Genomic DNA, 23,025 nt, shown 5'->3' on the forward strand with positions numbered 1-23,025 from the left:
TTGCTCAGCTTCTGGTTAGGACATCAGGAAGCTTATGATCACAGTGGAAAGCAAAATGGGAGCAGGCACTTTCCATAGCAAAATCAGGAGCGAGAGAGAGAGAGAGAGAGAAAGGAGGAACCAGGATCCTTTAAACCACAGCTCTCCTGTGAACTATCAGAGTGAGAACTCACTCATTACTATGGGGAGGGCACAAAGTCATTCAGGAGGCAACGAACCACATGACCCAAACACCTCCCACCAGGCCCTGCCTCCAACATTGTGAATCACATTTCAACATTTGACAGGGGCACACATTCAAACCATATCAGTGGGTGTGCAAGGAATTCCAAGCAGATCTTGTTCATGCTCTGTCAGGAAAACCCATGCAGGAATTCTCTAGTTCCCTTTTTTCCTCCATTCTGAGGACCCCAGCCCAGTCACAGGCAAAGCCACAAGGCAGTCAAACACTCATCTTCTGGGGGTCTCTGTGTCTTCCTGATCTGCTATTTCCACCACCATGTGTCTCTAAACCCCTCAGCCGCCCTTGGCCAGCATGCCTCTCCCCACTTGTATCTCTCAATGCCAACTCTGAAAGCATTCACATTTAAGTATGAATTGTTAATAACTGCTAAGCACTTATTCCTCCTGGGGTACTTTTATTTATCATGACCCAGATGTAAGCAAGGAGATGAAGCTTCTATAGTGGGGCCGCAGGTGTCTGCCAGAAAGTGATTAAAGAACTGGGAAAGAAGGAAGAAGGGCAACAATAGCTTCCTGGAGGTCCTGAAACCAGACATGTAGGTTTTTATCTATTATCTCCTATGTGAGATCCTGCCAACTTATTACTTCTGCAGCTTTGAAAGACTAGCTCACACAACGAGTGCCCCAGACCAAAAGGCAGGCACTCTTTATCACAAAACTGCCTTAATTTTCATTTAAAATTCTCTATTTAAAATTACTTCAAGGTTGGTTGGAAGGGCAAGACTTCAAAAACAACAACACCTCCTTTTTTAATTAGTTGGAGGTGGGTGACAGTAGGAATGTTTTAGCTTTGCCGTTAATATGAGTGCTATGAATTTGCAATAGTGACATCTTCCTAAACTTGTGTAGTAAGATCTTTGTTAGCAAGAATGTTTGGAGAGGCAAGATGTTCCCTGGTGAACTGAATTCCCTGGGTAGCCCTTTAAGCAATACGGGGCAATGTAATAAAAAGCAGAAGATTTACAGTCCTGCGTTCCAGACCTAGTTTTGACACAAAGAGTTGTGTGATCTGGGGCAAGTAATTTTCCCTCTCTGGGCCTTAACCTTGTTATTTTTAAAGTGGATACATTAGAAAAGATGGTCTTAAAAGACACTCTGTTCCTAAAATGTGGCTAGGAGAAGGTGAAAATCACTAAATCTTTTATTGGCACCTAAAAATTCCAATGGCTGAATAGAGACTCCATAAGCCACTACAGTCCTCTCTCCCAGCACCATGCGTGGCTCACAGCACAGGGCTGGATAAATGTTTGCTGAGAGGATGAAAAAGCTTGTGGACTAGCATTCTATCCTGAAAACACAGGCTGCTGGGTCTGCAGGGGAGGGGCCAGCACTGTAGATTGCAAGGAAAATCAGCCCACAAAGGAAGAACAACCTGTGACCACTTTTGCTAGCTGCTTCTGGGCTCTGCCTTCTCACAACTTCCCTGTAGCATCTTTCCATAGTATTCTCAGCACCTTACCGTAAAAAGCAGTTGAAGAAGCACCCTTTTTGGAAGGCTGTTCCCACCCCATGTCTCCGCCCTCCACCCCCTCCTGCTTTATCCAACTCCTTTAGACTAGGGCAGCTGAGGTCCAAAGACTTCAGATGACTTTTCCAAGGCCACGTAGACCATCGGTAGGGATGGAGTTTGCTATTGAATGGAGATGGCTGAAATCTGTCAAAATCATGAACTTATGTAATTTAGACATAATCATGGAAGATAGGAGAAACAGAACTGAATCTTTTGGAAAGTCATCTTCAGAGAGACTTTCCTGCTAACCCTTGCTTATCTTTCATTTTATTCCCTTAAAAGAGTAAGCAGCTGAAGACAGAGGAAGAAAAATCCTGCCTGGTTTTTGAAGGGTATGGATTCACATCAATGTGTGTGTTTTTTTTGTTTTGTTTTGTTTTGTTTTAATTGTGGAGGATTTACTCAGGGTAAAGACAGCAAGCCACACTCCTACTGCAGCTCTGCAACTCCTGAGCTCCTGGGGGAAATAGAAGGGAAGCTGTGTAGCTGTCTCTTCTCACTATGTTCCTTCTTCTCCGGCCTAGGGTGATTGGGAGGATTAGGGGAGATAACACAAGTAAAGTGGGGGCACAGTGCCTGGCAGAAAGCACTCAGTGCATCTGCCATCTTCAAGGTCACTCTGCCCTCTGGGCCAATTCCTCCTTCCTCCCTCTCCTCACCCCCAACCAGCAAACAACGGTCACAGGTCTGGAGAAAGTCCTCTGCCACCATGCAACAGGGAAATGTTTCTCCCAGCCAAGTGCCCCTGTCACGTGGGCCCACCCAACTAATTTCTTTTGAGCTCCTATAGAACTTACAGTGAAGACTGTAGTTAGTCCTGGATGATTATATTTTCTGCTTTAGAAGGGAGCTTTGAAAACAGCCTCACAGTTACAGACAAAACCAAGCCAGTTTTTGTGTCAAGAAGACCCAATTTTGTTTTCTCAGCCTTGAAAAAAATCAATTTGAACTTGCTGCTGGCTGAGCTATATGTTCAAGCTCAGGCCGAGCTGTAATTGGAAAGGAGTCTGTCTTTTGTAATCCCCAGGCCAAAAGGGGAAATGAAAATCTTTTTTAAATGGCAGAGGAAGGCAGGAAATGTTCTCTTTATTGTACTCCCATAAAAATATAAACCTACCCAGTAATTATACCACATACACACAATAGTCCAGGCCCTCACCCAGGAAGCCACAACCTGAGATGAAGGAGTCAGTGGTTATTTTCGAAAAGGGAATGTTTCCAAGCCCTACCATATTTTCTTTCACACATTCCTTTGCATTTACAAGAGACAGATTGCCCACACTGCTTTTCTGCCTGACCGGTGGAAGTCAGACGACCTGCATACTGGTCCCAGTTGTTCTGCAAGATGAATGTGCCCTTGAGCAAGTCACTGTCTCAGTCTGGCATTCTGCACCCTTACCTGTGAAATGAAGGGACACCTAGATAATGCCTACATCTAAATTCTCTGATTCTCGTTATGCTCACTTGTTCGTTGGGCACAAATGAGTCAGAGGTGATCCCTGCTTATGAAAAGCTCTCATGTAAATTCTCTACTTTATGTCTAGGAGAGAAAACCAAAAATTGCCATTATAAAAATATAAAACTGCCCCATTGGTGGACTCCTAAATAAATGAGGTGCAGAAATTGTTCTTTTCCTCTACTGGATCCTTTCTGTAAGTCCTAGAATTTAGTATGATGTTCTCAGGGCATTCAAATTCACAAGCACAAAAAGAACTATATTTTGGGTGCCACATTCTAATACTACTATCCACAGAGCAGATTCCTCAAATCAGCCATCTTGTATATAGAATATGTGAAAATGCATCTCCAGTTCTAGCAGAAATTGTTCCATCCATAGGTCTAGAGTAGAAGTATATGTAATCGTTGACAATCAACAGAGCATGTCACTTGTATCTTATTTAGTTTGAAGGTGCCAAACAGGGTGTTGTACATGTTTTTAAAAAAATTTTACTATGGTCATCTCATCTCCACCCCAACCTCCACCAAACTATTTCTACTGTCTTAAGCCAGGATGAGCCAAAGTCCCAACCTTTCCTTTACGTACAAGACCTATCTAAGGAAGGAAGCCTGCTATTGTTGGACTATTTTTAGAACACATGATGTTACGTGATGACCTTCAAGCATTAATAACAGATAGTCTTCCAGATCCTATCTAATGTTTAGGATCAACCACTTCAAATTGTTTTTTTGATGGAGGCCCAGGAACGGCAAAGAAGCATTGCAACTTGTGCTTCATCTTCCAATTATTGAAGGAGGCTGCTGGAAATATAATATAGAAAATTCTGAGGTCTCAACTAGGATTAGTAGGAAAGAATGTAAGCATTATTTGGTGATGACATGTTTTATTTATAAAGTCAACCTTAGATGCAATTCTGCTGACTCTTCTACACAGAGAAGAGGCCTACTGAAGAATTAAAAGATATGAACAAAACTAAAATGAGAAGCATAATTTTCCCCTATGTCCTCCTAGTTAGCTCTTATGCACCTTTCTGTAACATGAGTTTTTCTACTAAGTTGTAAAACAGATCCTATTTTACTTTTCTCTTCTCAGTCCTATGATATAGTTCAAGGCCAGAGACACTTACTCTAGTTGTTCAAAATGTAGCCTGCATGCAAAGACCAGAGACATACCAAAGCGGGAATAGAAACAAGGCTTAGAAACAAATTTAACATAAGTAAAGCATGGGTATCAAGGACTTTTACTCTATAGCACTTGCAATTATGTGACTAGCTTTGAGCAAGACATGTCTTTTCTCTATCTTTTCACCCAGAAAATAATTTAAAAAACAAAGATAGCTTGAATTGGCCTCAATGCTGTCTCCATCTCTGTAATTGGGAATAGTAACAGCTGCCCACCTGCTTCATGAGTTCTCTATGAGGATCAAAGATGCTCTGAAAGGATGACATACAATAATGAACCTACCACTGCCATATCCAGTCTTCTTCATTAGTGGATTGACATTCCAGTTAGAACACAATGTCCTACAGCTCTACGGCCCCGTTATAAGTTTATCTCTCTATCAAGTCTCATTAAGAGCTTTTTATCTCTCCCCTGGAACTCTCAGAAATGGCCCTAAAGGAATAGTTTTCTTGTTAGGAGGAAATTCTGGGTTGTCTACAGCCTTGTTGCTCCAAGTAGGTCCACAGACCAGTAACATCAGCATCCTCTGGGAGCTCATTAGAAATGCAGATTCTCAGGCCCTCCCCATATTTACTGAATCAGAACCTGCATTTTCAATAAGACCTCTAGGTGGTTTATGCCTCTTAGTATTTGAGAAGGCTGGTCTTCAGAACCTTTGCAAGATAAAGACCTCATACCGCAATAATCAGAAGACCTTTATAATCGATGCATTGGGTCAGTGATAGTCAGCTTTTCTTTTTCATTTAAAAAGTGCATCATTGCTCATCCAGATTTCACATAATTCCTGGCTAGGAAAAACGAAAACAAAAACAAAACTCCACTCTTGTTCATAGTAATCTGGCCCTACTGGCTTCTAAAAATGTCGGTGAATCTCAGCCAAATTTCCATACCTCGTGCAGAGGAGGAGCCAGCTTGCAAATAACAATGGCAGCCAGTGCTGAAAGTGAACACTGAAGCTGAAACTAGAGCTGAGATTAAATTATTTATTGAAATTCCATGACTTGGCTTGTCTGTTAGAAGCCAACTGAACCTAGAGTCACTGAGCATGTTCATCTCCAACAGGCCCCATCCTGCACCCCCTGAAGTTACCTGCCTCTTTGCCTGTGGGACCAGTCAAATGTCAGACTCTCCCTCCAGGCATTAAGTTATGGAAACTCGACATGGCTGGGTTAGTATACTGGGCTCTCTGAAGGTACTGTCCTGAGAGCTCCTGATGACCATGGCTGAGCAGTTCAGTGGCTTAGCAGTCTACCTGTGTGCAACCTCTAGTTCGTAGAAAGCCTCCCTGTTGCAGGATAAATAACTGGCTTGCAGCTAACTCCTTCTTTTCATTTTTTAAAATAAACACCCGTTGTCTCAGGGTTTCTATTTGTATAGCAGAGAGAAATGTGTTTTGTGGGTGTTTTTTGTTTGTTTGTTTGTTTTTGCCAACCAACATACCAATATATATAAAATGAACTAAACCCTGTAGATATATATTCCTTTTACAATATAATCACTAATATGTGATCCTCAAAAGCAAAATACTATGAAAACATGTTCATCAATAGCAGAATAGGTGGCCGGGCACAGTGACTCATGCCTGTAATCCCAGTACTTTGGGAGGCTGAGGTGGGCAGATCACGAGGTCAAGGGATCGAGACCATCCTGGGCAACATGGTTAAACTCGATCTCTACTAAAAATACAAAAATTAGCTGGGGGTGGTGGCATGTGCCTGTAGTCCCAGCTATTTGGGAGGCTGAGGCAGGAGAATTGCTTGAACCCAGGAGGTGGAGCTTGCAGTGAGCCAAGATGGTGCACTGTACTCCAGCCTGGTGTCAGAGCAAGACTCCATCTCAAAAATCAAATCAAATCAAATAAAAATAAAAAGCAGAATAGTTGATTACAGTGTGATACCACCATATGATAGAATAGTATACAGCTATGAAAAAGCATGAGTTGGATTCTTATGTATTATTCTAGAGGGAGTGTCACAGTAGGAGAAAAAGGCAAATGAAAAAGTAATATGAACAGTGTGATCCCTTTTTGTATTTAAAAACAAAACCCTGTATGTGTTCATGATTGTGTGTGTGTGTGAGAGAGTGAGGATATATATGGTTTTATATATAAAACCACCAGGCTGATAATCAGAAATCCTGGGTTCCTGTCCTGATGCTCCCCTGAAAAGTGGGAGCTGCTCATCTCTGGGCCTCTGACACCTTCTCTGCCTATCACTCAGAGTGACCACAAGGGTCAAAAGAGACCATGTGCATAGAAGGGCTCTGACCAGTGGAAGTGATTATAGCTTCCAGGCACCTATGGAGAGATGAAGGTTAATATAACAATTATATTATATATAGGGCAGAATGAAATAAATGGTAAATAGGAGACCCAACAATATGTTTTTCACATCTTGGGAAGCAGTGTTTACTATTTTATATAAATATATATATATATGGAGAGAGAGAGAGAGAGAGAGCGTGCCATAAAGAGAGAGGAGTTGAGGGTGGGACCTGATACTGATAACATCAGTTTCTTCAGGTGGGTGCATTCAAGGGGTGTGTGAAAGAAGAGTCTTCATATTTTCTTTATGTGGTTTCAAGCAAAGAAATATTTCAAACCCTTGGGAACAGATATGTTTCAAAATTCAAGGTATTTTGGAATGTAGAAAGGTAACATGTGTGGATATACATGTAACCCCATCCCCACCCCCTGCAGGCTCTGGGACACCACACTGCTGTAATCAAGTCTCATATAATCACATCTCTGCAGCACTAAGCAGGGTAAAGAGAGACTACAAATCATTTCAAAAGTTCAAGGCAGTTTTGCCTCCAAGTAAATTTCCACAAACTTATGAAAGAACTTACAGTTTTCAGAGCTTTTTAAATTTCAGGATTACAGATAAAGGATTGTGGACCTATATATTTCTTTCAGGTTTGAGTTGCCACAGTCATCTTGTATTTTCAATTTTAAAACAAATAAACTAAAATGGAGGTGACAAAAAAGGAAAGAATATATGAAGGGGAAAACCCCTCTGATGTGCCCTTGGGTCCCTTTACTTGTGCCTCCAAAGACTCCGATTTAGAACTGGAGAGTGAGCAGGACGCAGCTTTGGTGAGGCACACACAGGGGACAGTTCCTCTCCAGTCCTGACCTGGGCACTAGAGACTCAGTAAATTCAAGCTCACTGGCCTGCCATGTAGTAGATACAGGAGAATGGCAAATAAAGATGAAAGAAAGACTTTCAATGAAACAGAAAGTAACTTAGGTGCCAAGAAATAACCAGATCCTAAAGTGATACACATATGGCTCCTGTCATTCAATATGAAACTGAAACAAAAGTATTTCTGTCAAAGTTAAAATGCATATTTTAACTTTAGTCAACAGGGACTGTCCAACACACATATAGATGGCATCCCCAGTCCAGTGTGCCAGGAACCAGAGTTGCCCTCAGATTCTCACTGGGGCAGGCAAGTGCTTGTTTCTGTCTAGGTCTCTATCAATATAGACATTTCTTTTAAATATATATGTATACAGTTGTGTTACTAATCTTAAAAAAAAAAATCTTGAAAGGTGCTTTAAATCCAAGTATTTCAGATTACAAAGAACAAGACAGTATGTTACCTGTCAATCTCTAAGTTGCAACTGCTGTACAACCTGAGCTAAGTTAGCTGGAGCCTTCATTTCTCTTACTATGAAAAAGGGGTACAGTACCATTCATCACCCTCACTTGAAAGGTATACAATATAATTAAAAAGTGCTTAAAAGTCTTTGGTTTAATTTACGTTGTAAATTATAAATAGCCTATTTCTCTGTTATATAGGTAAAGGATCACAGCCTGAATGTCATAAAGAGAGTGTAAATGATCAGTGGTGGAAAAAACCACCAGGCTTGGAATCAGAAATCCTGGATTCCTGTCCTGATGCTCCCCTAAAAAGTGAGGGTTGCTCATCTCTGCGTCTCTGACACCTTCTCTGCCTATCACTCAGAGTGACAGCAAGGGTCAAATGAGACCATGTGCATAGAAGAACTCTGACCAGTGGAAGTGATTATAGCTTTCAGTCACCTATGGAGAGATGAAGGTTAATATAATAATTATATTATATGTAGGGCAGAATGAAATAAATGGTAAATAGGAGACTCAACAATATGTTTCTCATATCTTAGGAAGCAGTGTTTACTACTGGGTGGGACATTGGAAAAGTGTCCTTTCATTTTTAATAATTCCTTGGTAGATTTGGTTTTTGTCTGCTTGTTTATTTCTTTGTTAAATGTGTAGGGTGAGTAACCATCCCAGGTTGCCTAGGACTGGGTGGGGGGATTCCAGGACTTTCAGGGTTTAAAACTGGGAAGGTCCCTGGCAAACTGGGATGAGTTGTTCACTCTATGTATGCACATTTCTACTTTCAGAAAAGAATTTGAAGGCATGGTTAAACGTAGAGGCTTACACTTAATAAAAATTGGTGCAAATGTAATTGCTGTTTTTGCCATTACTTTTAATGGCAAACTCATTCGTACAATGTCTATGCACAGACAGAGTTTATTCAATTCAAAGCAATTAAAAATGTCAAATAACCTCTTCTTAGTACTTTTGGTTCATCGTACTACAAATTTATCCTTCACTGGATCAAATGTAGTGATTCTCAGTGTTAATAATCACTCCAGACTCTGTCTAAATGTTCAGATGGGTGATGGACATTGTAATGGCGTAGACCAACAAGGTCTCCTAACATTAACTAGAAAAAACAAAAGGCAGTTTGTTGGGAAAATAACACTACCAACTACAAAGGGAAATTGTTGATTCTTTCCAGGGCTGGATGTTACGTGTGTGCTGTATGTATGCAATGTGCATATTGTCTTCCCATGTTTGGTTGACTTTTCAATGCTAAATGAGCAATGTAGTTCATACAGATCTGCCCATATACCAAAAGAGGAAATTATTTCCTCTCAGGGCTTTGTCTTTTGCAAGAAAGTTGTGATTAAACTATACAGATGATTTATAATACATATTTGCAATAAATATGTATTTTAAATAATAAACAGATTGGTTGATTATTTTTATTTCACCCTTGAATAACAAGGATTATATTAACTTTTTCATTCTTTATTTTTGATTTTGTGGCCTTTTGTATTTTGCATCCTTTTCCCTATGTCACTACTTCAGGCTGTTTATAGTGAACCATAAACCTCTTTTTATCAAATTCCAGTGCAAGTTTTAATGACAAGCATATTGTAATTATTCTTGCTACATTCAAATTGTAAGGAATAAAAATAGTATGTGACTTTTTTTGAAAGATGATCTTCTAGTTGCTATTTCAACAAACCTCCCAGATCTGGAGCCTAGCTAACTTCCCTCCATCATTTGTAAATTAACAATAATAAATGGATACAGTAAAATATCCTAAATTATTTCTTTGGCCCTTTTGAGCCCATACTCAGAACCCTCCAATGACTTTGCACTAATAATAAAATCCAAACTCCTTGAGCTGCCTCTCAGGGACCCTTACTTTCTTTTTCCAGGGTTATAAATGCTCCCCTTTCAAGGCCTCTTCCCCTGCCTCCCCTCCCCTCTAGGCAAACTGCTTGCCCACCTCTTCTGACTAGGCTCAGATTGGCTATGTCTGCACTTTTGTTCATGTCATTTCTCTCTTTTGGACAGCATTATCTGTCTCTACTTTCAAATACTAACTCAGACCCCACCTTCTCTGGATAGCCTCTTCAGACTACTTCTATTAGAATTATGTTGTGTATAGTTCATTTCATTCATTTACTTGGCAAATACTAAACATCAAAAATGCATAGGGTGCTGTTTGTTCTAGGTGCAAGGGATGCCCATTGGGTCTCCACTCAGTGTCTTTCCCTGTCGCTTGCTGCAGTGGTGGGGCTCCCCTCTGGAAGCAACAGAGCAAGATGACAAAAGACAATAGCAGGGAGGCTCCTGGGCTTTGAGTCTGACTAGACTTTGCCACTTACTAGGGTTGCAATCTTGGGAAAGTTTCCTGGCTTCAGTTTGCTCATCAGTAAAGTAGAAATATGATGTGGTACTTAAAAAGTTGTGGTGAGAATTAAAAGAGATCGTCCATGTAAAGCATTTAGGGATAGTTTATGGTGCAAAATAAGTGCTCAATAAACAGCACTACATTATGATCTTATACCTGGTCTGACCCATCCATCATACTGCCTCTGCACATGGTGCTTTTTCCCTCAGTGCTTTCCACATCCAAGAACATAGTGTTGGGCTTCCTCATCATTGTGTGATAAAATACTCTTCTCTCTGACTAGGGATGGCTAACAATGAGTGATTCCTGAGCAGGCATCGTAAGCATTCCAATAAAAATATATGTAGGAATTCTTAAATATTTTATATATTTCAATGAAAGTCTATGGGGATTCTAGGAAATATTCAACAATATTTATTGAGAACTTCCAGAACAGTGGCTCTCCAATGTTAGCACGCATCAGAACCATTTGAAAGCCTTGTTAAAACACAGTAGATCCAGGGTGGGGCCCAAGAATTTGCATTTCTAACACTTTTCCAGGTAATGCTGAGGCTTCTGGTGTAGGGTCCACACTTGGAGAACAACTGTGCTAGAAGTTGGGATTGAAAATAATTATGAGGCCAGGCACGGTGGCTCATACTTGCAATCCCAGCATTTTGGGAGGCTGAGGTGGGTGGATCACCTGAGGTCAAGAGTTTGAGTCCAGCTGACCCACATAGTGAAACCCCATTTCTACTAAAAATACAAAAATTAGCCGGGCATGGTGGCACATGCCTGTAATCCCAGCTACATGGGAGGCTGAGATAGGAGAATGTCTTGAACCCAGGAGGCAGAGGTTGCAGTGAGCCAAGATCGCACCATTGCACTCCAACCTGGGCAACAAGAGCAAAACTCCATCTCAAAAAACAATAATAATAATAATTATGAGAGAGTTGTGGATCAGCCTTCCAAAGGAGCTCAACAGCCAGGGTTTGAAAGAAATGCACAACAGGGTGGGATACACAATAGCTACAGGTCAGGTTAGACAACACTAAGTGGAGCTCTGGTTCCATTATTAACTGAGACATAACCTTGGACAAGTCATTTACCTCCTCCAAGCTTTGTTTTCCTTATTCATAATGTTAGAATAAGAATCTTCCGTTCATATCTCATAGTGCCATGAGGACCCAGGACACATGTATTATATGTGCTGACTGAAGACCAATCTTCAGAGTTCAGGGGAAGGAGCATTTCCTCCCTTTTTTCCAGTCCAAAGTACCTCTTTGAATAGACAAGAGACCCTCTAAGCAAGTCACATTCTTTCCTCATTCGCTAAGGCATTGTTCAATATCTTAAAGACTGAACTAGCTGAATAGATTCCCTGGTAACTCAAAACCTTAAAGCAGCTTTGAATTAAGAGCCCGTCTCTGAGGAGTGACATTTAGGAAAGGTCCACTAAGGCTATGTGGGCTCCACCCACTCTTCCAGCCTTCTGCCTTGTCCTGAATCACATCGGTCTGACAAGATTAGATATTCCTACTGCATAAGATTAGCACCTGTGAAAAATCATTCTCCATGAATCACATTTTAATGCTCTGGCCTCAGTTTTTACAGTCACTAGATGAAACAATCACCCAAAATTTCTACTGCATTTTCTATTTTAAAATGTTGATGGCATTGTTCATTATATTTTTGAGTGATCCCCACACACTACTTATAAACCACCACGTGAGAAATGGCCTTACAGATTTTAGGTATTAGACTGTTGTGAAATGCATCATACTATTCAAATATTTTCTCCCATTCTGTAGGTTGTCTGTTTACTCTCTCTGTTGATAGTTTCTTTTGCCGTGCAAACTTTTTTTAGTTTAACCAGGTTCTACTTATCAATTTTTTATTTCTGTTGCAATTGCTTTTGGGGACTTAGTCACTTTTTTTTCTTTTTGCCAAGGTTGATGTCTAGAATGGTATTTCCTAGGTTTTCTTGCAGGAATTTTATAGTTTTAGGTCTAAAAGTTAAGTCTTTAATCCATCTTGAGTTAATTTTTGTATGTGGTGAAAGTAGGGATTGAGTTTCAATCTTCTGCATATGGCCAGCTTTTTATCCCAGCACCATTTATCGAATGGGGAGTCCTTTCTCCATTGCTTGTTATTGTCACCCTTGAAGATCTGGCCTTAGGTGTGGGGCTTTATTTCTGGGTTCCTTATCCTGTTTCATTGATCTATCTGTCTGTTTTTATGCCAGTACCATACTGATTCAGATAGCAAATAAAGGCAGGAACATAAAACCAAATACTGCATGTTCTTTACTTACAAGTGAGAACCAAACATTGAATACATATGGCCATGAAGATGAGAACAATAGACACTGGGGACTACTAGAGGGGGCAGAATGGGAGTGGGGTGAGCACTGGGAAACTACCTATTGGGTACTATGCTCACTACCTAGGTGACAGTGATCATTTATATACCAAACCTCAGGGATGTGGAATTTACCCATGTAGCAAACCAGCACGTGTACCCCCAAAACAAAAATAAAAGTCGAAAAAGGAGAGAGATGGCTTTAGAATTTATCGCCACAAAGAAAAGAATACTTAATGTTAAGGGAAAACACTAGTGATAACATGTTGTGAATAGAGCATGCTGCAAAATGTATAGGTTGTATGATTCCAATAATTTAAAAAAAAACTAGAAAGAAACCAAAACATTATCAAAAGTTATCTAATTACTTTTATAAATAGAAAAAAATACTTTTCAAAGTAATTCAATGACAGGGAATTTTAGCTTCTCCAAGAAATTGTCTTCTTTCACTCTCAAAAACAGAATTCTATGTTTTTTTTTTCCCTCCTTGCCTTCTAAGAAGCTCAAAGATCATTATTTGAAGCATGCATTGACCCTTTTCACAGGTTCATTTAGTGCTTATTTTCATTTTCTGTTTCATTTTGTTTTGTGTTGAGACAAGGTCTCTCTCTGTAGCCCAGGCTGGAGTGCAGTGGTGTGATCTCGGCTGACTGCAGCCTCAATCTCCAGGGCTCAAGCGATCTGCACACCTCAGCCTCCTGAGTAGCTAGGACTACAAGTATGCACCACCATGGTTTTTCCATGTTTCCCAGGCTGATCTTGAAATCCTGAGCTCAAGCAATTTGCCCACCTCAGCCTCCCAAAGTGCTGGAATTACAGGTGTGAGCCACTGCACCTGGCCTTATTTTCTGTCTTATTGCTATTTCATTTTATACACATTTACTTATTAGATGAGTAGTATCTTCTTATAGTATATAATTTCTGAAATTGTGAAACATCCTGAACTTTTTACAAACTAACTAAGGAGCCAGAAGTAAGTAATATGTAAGTTCCAAGAAAATTAAACAATTAGCTTCTAAATATACCTGAAAAAGTAATGTAGTTTCTCAAGGCTTGTGATTTGCAACCAGGGAGTTTAAGCAGTGGGCAAATCTGATTATATATTTGTCAAAGACCATAATGGATATTACATTCCTTTTCTGTAAGCAGTTGATCCTCAATAAGATACAATGTGGACTCCCTTAGTTACCACCTCTGTGGGTGGCTGGCCTAGGTGGGAGGAAAACCCTGCACTTTCATATTGCTGTTCGATTTTGGTGGCCATCTACCAAGGGAACCACTCTGGAGGAAGACTCTATGTCTGATGAAATACAGGAGACAGGCCAGGTGCAGAGGTTCATGCCTATAATCCCCACATTTTGGGAGGCAAAGGAGGGTGGATCACCTGAGGTCAGGAGTTCGAGATCAGCCTGGCCAACATGGTGAGACCCCATCTCTACAAAAATACAAAAAATTAGCCAGGCATGATGCCAGGTGCCTGTAATCCCAGCTACTTGGGAGGCTGAGGCAGGAGAATCTTTTGAACCCAGGAGGCAGAGGTTGCAGTGAGCCGAGATTGTGCCATTGCACTCCAGCCTGGGTGATAGCGGGAGACTCCATCTCAAAAAAAAAAAAAAGAAAAAAAGAAAGAAATACAGGGGACAGTCAAGGATGACACTGAGGTTTTGATCTCGGAACATTGGAAGATGGCAAAACCAATGTGAGAAACGGGAAATGTGAGGGAGCCCAGCTTTAGGGGAAGGTTTCTGTGTAAGAAGAGGTAGCTGTGGAACCTGTAGTTTAGAAAGGTGAACAAAATCTGGACACCTAACCATGCAGGGGCTGTGATTCTGGTCCTGACTCCGTCTTATCAGTTTGGGTCACTAGGGGCATGTCCTTGCTGCTCCTGCTTGGGACTCAGTATCTTCAGAAATCGAGTTCATCCATCTCTAAGGTGTTTCCAGTCCTTTCAGTGGATGAATTCATAATATAAATTTTTTACACAGTCATGAATTGCTTAATAATAGGGATGCATTCTGAGAAAGGGATCATTAGGTGATTTTGTCATTGAGTGAACATCATATGGTATACTTACACAAACCTAGGTAGTTCCAGCCTACTACACACCTAGGTTATACAGTGTAGTCTATTGTTCCTAGGATATAAACCTGTGCAGCATGTTGCTCTATTGAACACTGTAGGCTACTGTAACACGACGGTAAGTGTTTGTGTATCTGAATATAGAAAATGCATAATAAAAATACAGTATTGTAATTTTATGGGACACCATCTTCTATGAGGTCCATCGTTGGCTGGAAAGTTATCATGTGGTATGTGACTCTGCAACTCATGAGACATTTTACACATGGAGACTTGGGTCAGCTCTGTTTGTCTCAGATTGCATGGCTGCATAGATGAGTGGTTTTAATAAGGGACATTTAAGAAGTCAATGATTCGCTTTTAGTACTGACTGACACTTTTATCTCTTGTCTGGGAATCAGTCTAAATGACATGCATTTAGGGTTTGTAAGAGCTGAAAAGAATAATGATAAATCCAGAAATGGAATAAGTCTTGGTAAAAGGTGAGAAACGATTCAAGCACAAGGTGCATTACTGAGCCTGGTTGCCTACTTTTATGAGCTGCATAGGGAAAAGCCTGCAAGGTCAGGGAAATGGAAGAAAATGAAATGCCAATAAAATAAAGGAGCTGGGCTTCCTTGTAACATACATTCAGTGAGAGCCCATAATGCTCAACAAATCTGTTAAATCCTCAGACCTCTACCCAGGGAGTTTTTCACAGCCTGACCTCACCCGATCTAAATTTCACGCAGCAGCACAGGGAGGGAGGGAGGGTGAGAGAATGCCAGGGAGGACTTTGTCAGCATTCTTACTAGGAAGCCATAAAAATGCATACATTCTAGGACAGGGCGTGTGCTGTCATGCACAGAGCCACCAACGTGTCATCAAACAAGTAGTGTCCCTATACTATCTAGTGGGGGTTGGGGTTGGGTAAGTGATGTCAATATACAGCCTTCAGGACAGGAAGATGAGTGCTTGGCACATTGAGAATAGTTTTGTAACAATCAGCTGGAAAAGTGAATGTGGCATTCCTTGTAGCTCCGCTCTGGCTACCCTGCTCCTGCATATCATGGCCTTAGGAGTTACAGATGCATGGGACCTCTGAGGAGACACATAGAAGAGTTAGGTATGGACTGGCTGGCATGTAGGCAACAGGTAGCACAAGGTAGGTTGGGGAAATGCCTGCATAAAGAGAGAATATAGACAACCCTTCATTCATTCATTCATTTAAATGTATGCATACACCCATTCACTCACCAAATATTTCCTCACCTGATAAGGGCTAAGAACCTGCCTTAGGTCCTAAAATATAATGCCTTTCTCAGATAAGTCTTTTATACCCTTCTCCCATTTAAATTAGTCCTCCAGTTATTTCCTTAATAGCACTTTTTATCACCTGAGATTACTCGACTCATTTCTTTATATCTTCTCTGTCTCATCCACTAGAATACAAGACTCCTTAAGTCGGGAACTATATCTCTTTTGTTCACTGCTATAGTCCCAGCACTAAGAACAATGTCCAGTACATAGTAGGGCCTCAGAAAAACTATATTTTTGAATGAAAACATCATCACAGAGATGAATAGAACCTGGGCCTTTCAAGAAAAGCATCAAAGAGAGTGTGGGAAAGTACTTAGTGGAACATAGTAAAGGAAAGAGAAAACCAGTGCAAAAATTGAACTGGTTTTCCCCTAGAGATTTAAAAAAGTACTTGGGATTAAAAGACAAATAAAACATTAGAGGAGCCATCAGTGCATTTGTGCCTTGTGCTCAAGATGAGAGGGGTGTGTAGAAATAATTCTCAAGTACTTTCCAGGCCCCCTGGCCTGGGAGTCTGCTGTCTTCAGTTCCACAATGCCAGTGCTGTCTCCTGTGCTATCCCTGGACTCACCATGCTGGGGGTGGAAAAGACTCTTGGCAGGAGCTCCGGAGCCCAGCCTGACATTGACTTCTACCTGGCTGTGTGACTCTGGGACAAGACACTTGACTTTGGGTGCTCCAGGTCTTCTCTACCAGTAAAAGGAGAATGACACTTGTACTAAGTGCCCCACCCCCACAGTTTTGTTTTGAGGTCCTAGGTAACGTAGTATGTGTGCTTCATAAACTGTGAAACAACATACAGACGTTTGCAAATGACAGGTCACCAGGATGCTCTCCCCTGGCTCACTGCAGGGCAAGGCTTCTTTCATGGTCTTCTTGCCTTCGCTGGGGATAGTTACCCACAAAATGGAGTTCTGATGGTGGACTTTAAAGGAAAAACATAAGTCATTCAGTGAGTAGCTTTGTTTACAGCCATCCGTTCAAAATCACTCATGAAGAATTCATTGAGGTCTCCACGATGCTTTCTTTCTTTTCAAAGATGAGACAACTGGGGCTCAAGAAATATTTCTTTCCCTCCAAAGACATCCATTGAGCAGCTCTATGCCTGGCACTGTCTTAATACCAGGGAAACAATGTCAGTAACTGCCATCCTTGACCTCATTGCTGCCTCACGGGAAGACACAGAACATTCGGCACACTCTTATACTCTTTGAAGGCAACGGGATCTGAGCAGTGACAAAGTACATGGGAGACAGGGAAACACCCAAGAGAGACACTGAAATCAGCTTGGTCATGCCAGAGGGAGGGCCTGAAAAGGCCTCCAGAAGCTAAGCCCTGGGAAAGAGGATAAGGAACATCCACATAGAGAGGGAAACCTGTGGGAGAGGAGAAAGAGCCTGGCCCCTCTGGGAGCCCTGGGCTGTTGTTCAGTGTGGTTGTCACTTGGGCAGTGAGGTAGGGAGTGGTAAGAGATAGTCCGAGAGATAACAGAGAGCACATCATGAAGCAATTCATTCTACCTTCAGGGTTTAATCTCACATTTTCTAATTTTCAGGGAAGAATCTAAAAGTTGCTATGCCAGTTAGTACAGCAGAGCAGGAAATATGTGTATTTGACCTCCTTGCTAATTTCTTCCCATAGGTACCTTTCTATAAAAAGCAGGCTCATCCCTAAAACACTGTGTTTCAATAAGCTCTACGCAGTAGAACAGTGAAGTGACTCCTTTCTTAGCAGCTGGGTTGGAAACGCCTGTGTGTCCCTCCAGATCTGCCCTCTACTCTCCAGCCTCACCACTCTGCTTGGGGCCTGGAGGCCGACAGTGGGAATAGCATCAAGGGGCTCCCTGCCCTCTGGCTGCATTAGGATCAGAAGTCCTAATGCATGTGAAGTTGGGTATTTATTGCCTTGGCCCCATCCCTACCAGGCCACTCTGGGTTGACTGCATCCCTTTTCCAAAGGTCATCCTCCTTCCAGTGACTCTCTTTGGGTAAAGGGTCAGATCTAAGTAAAGGGTCCTTGTAGTTGTTCTCCCATGTATAGGCCTTAATTATCTCTTGGTGCCTGATGTGGGTTGGCTGTGTATCCACCCAAATCTCATCTTGAATTGTAGTTCTCATAATTCCCACATGTCATGGGAAGGACCCAGTGAGAGGTAACTGAATCATGGGGGCAGGTCTTTCCCATGTTAGTGAATAAGTCTCAGGAGATCTGATAGCTTTATAGAGGGGAGTTCCCCTACATAAGTTCTGTTTTGCCTGCCACCATGTAAGATATGACCTTGCTCCTCATTCACCTTCCACCATGATTGTGAGGCCTTCCTAGCCATGTGGAACTGTGTGAGTCAATTAAACCTCTTTCCTTTATAAATTACTCAGTCTTGGGTATGTCTTTATTAGCAGCATGAGAACAGACTAGCACAGTGCCTTTAACCCTGCTCATACCCTGAGATCCTGACACACCATCATTGATTTCCCCAGCATCACTGGATTCTTTGGTGTAACAGGAATGCAGGTTGGTCAGAATCCTTGGTACCATTGAATAAGGCTACCCAGATGGTGAGGAGCACTAGGATAGGAGTCAGGAAACCCAGGTTCTGCTCCCAGCTTGGCCTCTGATTAGCTGTGTGACTGCAGGCAGGTAAAAATCTTGCCATGCATTCATTCTGATGAAAGGACATTGTAGCCTAAGAGGGTAGTGATGTCTGCAAATGGAAAGGGTAGAATTGTCTGCTCCAGCTTTTTGTGAAGGTGCCTTAAGGGCCACTTTGGGGTCAAGAAGGACATAGCCAGGATAAGCCAAAGAAGGCCTTCTTTAATCTTTTTTTTCTCTATAGTGAGGCTCCACACATGACTTAGTTGACATAAAAAAGAATTCCTTGGCACCAGGAAACACTTGAAAACAACTGGGCTCAATTAAATTATGAAGTCCTTTTCGGTTTTCAGAGCTGAGATTTCCTTTGTGCTCATTCACTGGGTGGAGAACCTGGTAAGGATACAATCTCCACTGCATTCCACAAGTACAGCAACTAGTAGCTAAACCACTTGTGGGGTCACTTAATTGCTTCGATTATAAAGAGGCAGTAAATGTGACCTTGCCCAACATCAAGAAGTCTTGTGCAGGGACAGAAGACCCTGGGGTCATATTGTTTGTACACAATTCCAGGACAGCATTAACCTGAGTCATTTTCCATGAACTACTCACATGTATCAGTGGCAGTGTGTCCACTTGAAAGTCAGTGTGTCTCTTGTGTTGCCCATGGAACTGGAGACCTGATACTCTTTCATTGGCAGCCACTGGAAGATGCTGAGAATAGCAACATGAGTGGCACTGTGGACTTAACCCAAGCATTTGACCCCATTAACTTAGTTGGTATGTGGGAAGCTCTGCAAAATGTTTGCTTCCTAGAGATATTTATTAACATCACTTCTCACTCTACAAAACCTTTCCTGATAATTGTCCTGCCAGAAGTTATGGCCCCTCCTTCTGAACTCAACATTCAGCACTATCTTCTGTTGCCCTTTAAAATTAGATTCCTGTTGGTGTACACACTCAAGCTCTATCTCTTCTGCTAAACTGTGGTCTCCATTGGAGAAAGAAACATGTTGTTCACACGTCTATATTCTCTACAGTGCCTTGCAGACAGATGAAATCCAGAAAATGTTTATTGATTTGTTAACTGACAGTCAGGGTTGACCTGTGAGGGAAATATAAGATACATTTTTGTGTTGTTATAATCACAACGCTAAAGTCTTAGCCTATTCAGACTGCCATAACAAAATCCTATAGATTGGGTGGCTTAAACAACAACAACAAAATTCTTTTTCACAGCTCTGGAAGCTGGAAAATCCAAGATCAAGATGCCGGCTAATTTGATTGCTATGGGGGTCTTCTTCCTGGTGTGCAGATGGCTGCCTACCAGCTCTGTCCTTACTTGGTAGACAGAGGAAAAGGGGGAGGGGGGGAGAGAGAGAGAGAGAGAGAGAGAATGTCTCTCTTCCTCTTCTTATACATCCCCGAACTCTATTGGGTTAGGGCTACACTCTTATGACTTTATTTAACCTTAATTATTTCCTAAAAGCACTATCTCCAAATACAGTCACATTGAGGATTAGGATTTCAACATATGAATTGGTGAGCACAATTTAGTCGATAGCATTCTGTCCCTGGCCCCCCCAAATTCATGTCCTTCTCACATGCAATATGTATTTATTCCACCCCAACACCCCTAAAAGTCTTAACTCATTCCAGTGTCAATTCTAAAGTCTGAAGTCCAAAGTCCCGTCTAAATATCATCTACATCAGGTAAGGGTGAGACCTGAGGTGTGACTCATCCCGAGGCAAAATTCCTTCCCAGCTGCGAACCTGTGAAATCAGACAAATTATATGCTTCCAAAGTGTAATGTTGGGATAGGCATAGGATAAACATTATAAAAAGTAGAAATTGGAAAGAAGAGAGGGGTGATGGGTCCCAAGCAAGTCCAAAACCTAGCAAGGCAAATTTTATTACATCTTAAGGTCTGGGAATAGTTCTTTTTAGTTTGATGTCCCACCTTCTTAGCCTGCTGGGGTGGTGGTTCTGCCTCCATGACTCTGCCAAGTCAGGTTTTCAACTGATTAAGTCTCAGCCACGTTAGGGAGGTCAATCTATTTTTCTCAGTCCACTAATTCAAATGTTAAACTCACAGATACATTCAGGATGTTTGATCAACTATCTGGGCCTCCCATGGCCCAGTCAAGTTGAAATGAATTAACCATCACAAGGGGCTTTAGGAATCATCTGATCCAGCCACCTTTCCAAAGCATGAATCCCTGTGGCTACTTGCCATTAAAAAACCTGAGGAGATTCATGCCATACTTAACTATTATCCTTGTTTTAGCAGGGTTCTATTAAATTGCCTTCAAAGGTTAAGTTTAGATTAAAATTAGAAAGAGTATGAAATCACACCATAAGCATTTTGAGAACAAAGGCTGCTGCCGACTTCTCAAGTTCCTCCCTTGTGCTTTGTGGTGCTGGCCCAGCTTATAGTGTGAGCACAGGAGGGCAGATCCTTTCCAGGTCAAGACAAACGGGGTTCCCGCCAAACTCTGACCTCTGGCTGGCTCAGTGCAGCTGCAGCCGCTGGCAGAGGGGGAATGTCTGAGGAGAAAGCTAAAGGCCAGTCTCAGTCTATGAGGCCTGGGTTCTGAGTGCAGAGGGTCAGTACCAAGGGTCCAAGGCTCTCCCCTTCCCAGGCAGCAGCATGACTCTCCTGCCCCCATGGCTAGAACTGCTCTGCAGCCTGGAAGCGTTGATGTGTGGGATTCCATCTGCCCATCTAGGCTGCATTTGACATCCATTTGAATCTTGTTTCACTCTTGTCAAAATGTTGGGAGGAGGAAGAGACACACAACAGGACTGACTCTGACACTGAGTACTCTCCCCACCCCACTGATGCTTTCCAGGTAGTGTTTTAGGAGAACATCGTCTCCTTTCCTGATTGTCATCACTAAGACCTGAGACCCCCTTTTCCAGCTTCTCCAACAATTAGCCTCAGCATCCTGTGGAAGCTGTATAGCTCTATAAATATTCCTGATATGATCTCTATAAAAAAGGTGGTATCATTTTGGCTAGGAAAATTCAGAATTGCTTTGAAATTGTGGTAAAAACATTAAGAAAAACCCCCAAATTGAAATGTAGATCAACGGAAGTAGTTTTCTAGATTCACCACTTTTCTGTGCCTAATATTACTGTTTGACCAGTATCTCTAGTGCTGCCTTCACAACATCGTACTCATGACGTTAATAAGCATATAAGTCAGGTAATATGGTTTAATTTGAATGGTCAAATGAGAAAGTCCTACCTTGCTCTTTATAGCAATCTCTGCAGTGGTTCTGTTTTGCAAATAGGGTATATTAAAATTTGCCAGAAATTAGCTGGAGCAAGGTAGGCATCCCATTAAAGATACCAAAATTCCCCAATGGACAGAGTTGCAGGGAAAGTCATATCTGCCGTTTAGAATGGTATAGTGAAAATACCAGCCCTGGGCTAGCAATTTGAGGAACTTTAGCATCAGGACATTGATGGCTAAACTCTGGGTCTAACTCCTGGGTATTTCTGTATGTCTATGATGGGATTCATCTCAAATCCATGCACTCTCTCCAGCGACGTCTCCATCCATATATGCCTCTGTGTTCTTGAGAGGGAAGTGTAGAATAGGAGCTTGGAAGTGAATCCCTATGCACAAGACCCTGCTTTTTCTCTGAACCAGGCAACCTTGGGGAAGACATGGAGTTTCTCCCTGCAACTCTTCTCCTCATCTGGAAAGTTGGGTCATGTGAACAGACCTGTTAGGACAATTAAATTGTATAATTATTCAAATATTCTTTCTGGGCTACTGTGTGTTTTACAAATGAAAGGTATTGTTAAGCTCAAACAAAACAAGGCTAGACTTTTTGCACTCATTGGAATGCCTCATCCTGTTTCACTGTAGGCAGCACCAGTGCCCTGCTATTACTTTTTAAAGTGGTTTCCATTCATGTTTAAGTCACTAGTTTCCATTCCAGCAATAGGTTGGCGAGTTAGGGACAGCTAAAAATATAACTGCCTAAATGAAACAAAGAATCCTCCATCTCAACTTTTACTGTTTTTTTCCTTTTTGTTTTAGAAAACCACTTGAGTTGGCCAACAAGTGCCCAAGTGTGATAGAAGGATGGTGGGTTTCACATCTCACTCCCATCAACCATATATGTGTAGTGTCATACAAGCTCCTTGAGCCTGCCAGCAGGTGAGTTTCTTCATAGCAAAAATTTAAATAATAATGTTCACACTGCAGTATGGGTGAATTCTTCTGAAAACCCCTGTTACATAGTAAGGGTGTTCACCTTGCCTTAGAAAATGTACTGATGCCAAGTCCAAGATCAGAAATGTGCTCTTAATCTAAGTTTAGGAAGATTA

At 41.6% G+C, this 23,025-nt stretch overlaps 1 protein-coding gene across 3 annotated transcripts in view; it reads right to left on the reverse strand.

Moving 5' to 3' along the window:
• The window catches only part of CLIC5 (chloride intracellular channel 5), a 132,019-nt gene that overhangs the window by 85,218 nt on the left and 23,776 nt on the right, over positions 1 to 23,025 (reverse strand). The gene's annotated exons all lie outside the window — the stretch shown is intronic.

This window comes from Papio anubis, chromosome 6 (assembly GCF_008728515.1).
Source record: "Papio anubis isolate 15944 chromosome 6, Panubis1.0, whole genome shotgun sequence".
Classification (NCBI taxonomy): Eukaryota; Metazoa; Chordata; class Mammalia; order Primates; family Cercopithecidae; genus Papio; species Papio anubis.